Raw genomic sequence first — 6,046 nt, 5'->3', positions numbered from 1 at the left:
GGCCCGGTTGGACTGCCCCGCCGCGGCCCGCCCCGGCCCGAGGTGGCCGTCCGAGCGGGTGGTGGGCCGTGTATGCTCACCGCGAATGGTGCCGGGAGGAGACCCGAGATCTCACGGGGTACGGCTCCCCTCAGCTGTTAAAAGAGGTTAAAATTATGGCACTCCGCAAAATGAAGGCGATCTGAAAAGTCCTCATATTAAAGACAGAACTGCTTTTCATTTTGTGGAGAAACATCCCAAAAGCCACACTTTGAATCGACTTTTAACGTTCAGCCTTAAAACCGCAAGCAGAGGCTTTGAGTTTTCTTGCTGTGCTGCATACTGTCCCTGGTTCCACTGTTGATCAATAAGTAAATCGCTGTGTCTCGTGAATTGCCACAGGTAGCCTGGGTTTGATTTCAGTTCCTGATGGACACGGTGGGACGGCGGTATTGGAGAAAGCCTCTGCACCTGCAAAGCAACGGAAATGCCATTTGTTTTAATTGTATTCAGACTTCAGTTTTGTCCTTTAGAAAGTAGTAGACTTTGGCAGACATTTTTACTCGAGGGGAAGATTTTGCATGGTTTACGAAGTCACGAGATAATCTTACCAAATTCTGAAAATGCCAAGCCTTGGCAAAATCTCTGTCAATCCTAAACAAATGATAGTTCCAGGGTCCCTGCCCAATTCAGACTATAGCAGAGATCTCACGCTGTTGTGTTTTCTGAACCAGGCTCCCAAGACGACATGTTGCATTATTGTTATGGAGCCTGGGCTTCCTATCACTGCTGTCACAAGTCTCAGTGTTTTATTGATCCAATATCCATCTGTCATCATCAGTCTATAGGAGGGCTTTCCTGAATCCCAATATCACAGTGAGTGCCCTCGAGTGCATTGTTGCAAGTCAGATAAAGGGGTGTACAATGGTAGCAGGCTGGCCATTCTTTAAGGGAGGAAAAAAAAAAACACAAAAAAAGAGAAAAAAAAGAGAAAAAAAAAGAGAAAAAAAAGAGAAAAAAAAATCCAACCCCAAAACCCAGAAAACATGACCTGCCACACTGGCACAGGGCTACAACACATACAAATTCAATGTGTTCATGCCTAATAGCTCTGACAGATCTGGGACACATGCAAGACCAGCCAGGCTGGTTAGAAACTAGCCAGGTGGCATCTCTAAATTACAGGACAGTCTAACAATACCCTTTATTCTGTTTCCCATTCATGCTTTTACATGTGTTTGGATTGTGACAGGTTTTGTTCATTGGTGGACAAAGTCCTAGTGAACTGGAGACAAGGACCAAGGTCTGAGAAGAGGTGTAACCAGATAGAGAAGCAATTGAACAAAAACTGATAGGAGAGAAAGACTGCAGGTTTTTTTGCTAATGGGCATATTGCCTATCACCAGCATGGCCAAAGCAATGCTTACTGGGTTTGGAAAAGCCAGAAGCAGGCTGCTGCCCCTGCCAGTATCATTTGTATAGGCAATACCAATAAATACTTAAAGGGTGGGTGTCAGGAGGTTGGGGCCAGGCTATTTTCAGTGGTGCCCAGAGACAGGACAAGAGGTAACGGGCACAAACTTGAACACAGGAGGTTCCACCTAAACACGAGGAGGAACATCTTTACTTTGAGGGTGGCAGAGCCCTGGCACAGGCTGCCCAGAGAGGTGGTGGAGTCTCCGTCTCTGGAGACATTCAAAACCCACCTGGATGCGTTCCTGTGCCACCTGCTCTGGGTGACCCTGCTCTGGCAGAGGGTTGGACTGGGCGATCTCCAGAGGTCCCTTCCAACCCCGACCATTCTGTGATTGTGTGATTTATTTGGCATATCTGTCTCCAGGGAAAGATGACAGCTGGGAACCATTCCAGCAGTAGTGGCTGCCCTTTTTCCTCGTTCGCAAACAAGAATGCTTACAGAAAAAGTTAGATCTACATTAAATTCAATCCCTAAAGGAGGCGTTCTGTCTTTTAGTCATGCACAAATCATCTGTAATTCACAGATCAAGTAAAATGATTGTGTGAATGTAGAGGACAGAGCATACAGCCCTCCTGCCACCAGAACGGATCATGGCCATCACTAATTAAGTCCATTATGCTTTTCTTTTTAAAAGCAAGTTAAAAGGTAAATTGTGTAAGCTCTATCCAATACAAGACTTCTGAGCTCTTCAACTCAGCCTCGCTACCATCAGAAGAGGATTTACTGGGCGTGCTAAGAAAGATCACAGAATCATAGAATGTTTTGAGTTGGAAGGGACCTTAAAGCTCATCCGGGCAGGGACACCTCCCACTAGACTGCGTTGCTCAAAGATGTTACACCATTCACTACATCAGCCCTGTCCAATGCGGTGCACAATTTGTATTATTTGAGAGTTGATGCAATACCCTTTTATTAGCAATCTACGTGCTATTTGCTGGCCGTACTCGTCACAACTTTGCTCCTCTTCTTAGAATAAAAAAAATGCAGTTTAGATTGCATCTTGAATATTCATTTGTTATGAAGGCACTATCCTAAGAATTTTGACCCTCTCCTTTCAGCGACAAATGGCAGCAAAAAGGTCCCCAATCAAGAAAAGGTTTTTGCATGTGGCATGTCTTCACAGACAATGGTCCCGAATATTACAGTAACCATTCACAATTGTAAAGCTGGGCACAGGCAGGAGAAAGACCTCCATGGATAGCAGACATTGATTGTATCCTAGAAAAAGGAAAATGCATCCTTGAGTCACACGTCAGTCCATTCAACACATACTATAAAATACAATTTTTGGAATGCATGACCTGCTGTGTATGTGTAGCTTAGACTGCAGAAAAGGAACAGGTTGAAGAACTTGCAGACAGACAAAACCAGGACAATAACCAGGGCAATCCCAAATCATCCTTTTACTGTTTTTTCTGCATTGAAGAGTTGCTTTAGGTCACATGTGGACTTGTTCTTTTTATTGTATCAGATAAAACCAGTACTATGGAGATAGTCCCTAACCGTTGACCCCGTACAGATCCTAAGGGCTATATTCAATTAGTTTAACCCTTGCCTTTTCTTCTTTGCGTTGTACTTTAGCAGCAGGCTGTTGTGAGCACCACACTAAATATATGATAGGTCCCCTGGCTTCTAGCCTGCAAGGAGGAGCTGTGGGGTTGCTCCTGGTCGACTTGATAAACAATAAGATTGCACCATATAAGTAAGTTTAGAACATGTTACAGAGGAGGGAAAACTGGGATGTGAGGAATAGCAGAGTTCACGTTAGACCGTCGATGGTAAACATTACACAGGAAAAATTTCTGACAGTGGACAGTGAACTAGAAAGGTGTCCTCAGAGGACAAATCCAAATCACAGTCCACAATTTAAATCTTGTAAGTATTGTGACTGTGAAAGGCTCATTCTTACCATCCAAACTGCAAAGCACACAGTCGTGATATGAAAAAAAGAAAAAAAATTATTGCAGAGACAAAATAATTTAGAACAGATAAAGCTTTAAAGAAACTACTGTAATACTGCAAGAAAAATTGCATAATTCTTATAGCAATAAATAATTTCTCAAAATATTTGTCTAGCCTTTAGAATGCAGGCATTTTGAACAGTAATTTTTTAAGGCAAAGTCAAAATCATTGCTCTTAAACTTTTTGATATGGGAAACTGATTTAAATAAAATCTAATTTTGATATGGGAAGTCTTGAAACTAAAGACTTCTTAACTTTATTGAAATCAAACTAAAATAATTTTGACCATTACAGATCCCAGTTTTGTGAGATAAAACACTGCAGTACACACCCATTTAAAAAGGTTTTCTTCTTGTTACTTTACCTTATAAATCTGTACTTCCTTTTCAGTAACCAAAAAAAAAAATCATTGTCCAGTGTTCCTGATAATTGGGGTTTTTTTAAGCATAAAAATATTTACTTCATTCTTTTACCAATTTATTTTAACCAAGAAGGTTTTATGTGCCTTCTGTTCTTGCTTTAAAAGAGTGTAAAGTAGAAGACAATGAAACCATATTAATAGGTTAAATTTGTCAGGTAATACTACTTTGGGTAGACAGACCAAGGGTACCCCTATCTTCTTTTAAACCTTTAGTTTTAGACTACAGATACATTTTGCAAGCTAAAAGAATGCATCTTAAAAATTACAGAAATATTTTAGAATTTTTAAAAATTATTTGGTTTTGTTTTATAAGGGTGGTTAGTTCTTTTTTTTTTTTACTGCAGCTACTATTTCTGGAATGCTAATATTACAGAAAGTGTCAATGTTTGAAAATCTTTGTTTAAAGTGTGCTTCCTTTAACTGCATACTCCAAGTCAGGAAGAAGTCTAAAGCTCTATGAAGCACAGAATTCAACCTCTAGTAATGTTTCGTTCACTGAGGTGCTCTTTGAATTGAAAACATTGATCAAAATGCTTCTGCTGCTTTGTCTTCTCAGAATACCTATATTCTCTTTCATTCATTTCTGTGGAATAATTAATCTTCTTTCTAAAGCCAAGGCAAATATTAAACAGAGATACATAAACTTTAAACAAAAAAATAATTCAGAACTAACATACTCTTCAGCAGACAGCAGGAAATATAACTACCTTTCCCCTTCCCAATAGCTTTTATTATACGTTTTAAAAAAAAGAAAAAACTATGTATTTGTATACAAGGTATACAAATATCCTAAAAATAGGAAGAATTCCTCACCTGAAATCACATATATGGACTGATTCACATTTTTTAAATATGAAGCTAATAGTGAAAAGTCACAAAACACAAAAAAAAGGCACAAAGACATGAAAACGTCTTTGCTTACTGTCATCGAGGAAGAAATTTTTGCTACTGAAAACTTAAGAAAACTTGGATAGCCTTAAGAAATCTATGTGTGCCTATGTTACACCAATCAAATAATTGCACAAAACCAATGCATAGATATATATATATGTAAACAGATGGGGTTAAAAAAAGATTTTGAACAAGCATGATAGCAATGTAAGATTTTATCAAAATCCATCTGAGCTCTGTTACCGAGCATAGTATGTAAGTAGGGTGGGGAGTACAATAGGTTTTACTACTGTGTTGATGAGAATGGACCGGAATCCAGGAACAACATAATTATTGTTATTGTATTATTGTGACTAATTTATAGTTAAAGCAGAGACTGAAGTGGGAGGAGCAAAGAATTAGGAATTATTAGTTGCATGTACACACAACAAGGCAATTGTGCTTTTCCTGTAATTGAAACACAGGCAGTAGAGTTCTCTCTCTCTCTCCCCCTCTCAACATAACTACTTGAATTTATTTATTTTCCTTATTTTATATTATGTCTATCATTTTTATGGGTAGGAACAAATGACTCCAATTAAAACAGAAGACATTTTCAACTCTTGGTGAAACTACACCTCCCTGCTGCTCTTGCTGTACAGTTGAAAAGATTAATATCCCTTTCTTGAGGTTCAACAAAGAAAAAGTCAAAATGAACAATTGTGTTTTGCTGTGCACTTAATAAGACCAGGCTAAATCTGTTCTTCTTGTGCCTAACACAAATGAGAAAATAAATTTCAAGAGGATTTGACTTAATAAATGAAGTGTAGGGTTAGGAACATCCTCCTGGCTCCTACTGTTACATGTACCAGAAGTGTATTTCACCTGTGGAAAAGCTGCTCAACTACTCCCCGTCTGCCTGATTTTCTTCTGCTTTACAGTACAGATGTGGTAGATAAAGAAATGTAGTTTTTGGAAAATATGTAAGTCTTGATCTAAAATGAAAGGGCATGTACATAAATACAACAAAGGCCTAGTTAAAGTTTACCTGATAGCCGGCAAGTTGCACTAAAAAAGCAAACCAAGTCCAGCCTTTCCTTCTGCACTCTCCTGCTCTCGGCATGCTGAATCACACTAAGCTGTTCTGACCTCCATATAAATGTTCTCATTTACTTATATGTCTCCCAACGGAACGTAGCACACTGCTATTGTATGCTGACTTTCAGCATCTGCTTTTTGCCAGTACTTTATGTGAGGTCAATATCATTTGCTTGTATTTGGCAGCAGAAAAAAATGGTTTCACACTAGGGAACCCTAAAATATTTTCATACTTTATA

The sequence above is a fragment of the Larus michahellis genome, chromosome 7 (assembly GCF_964199755.1).
Source record: "Larus michahellis chromosome 7, bLarMic1.1, whole genome shotgun sequence".
In the NCBI taxonomy this organism is placed as follows: domain Eukaryota; kingdom Metazoa; phylum Chordata; class Aves; order Charadriiformes; family Laridae; genus Larus; species Larus michahellis.
This window is presented reverse-complemented; position numbering follows the sequence as displayed.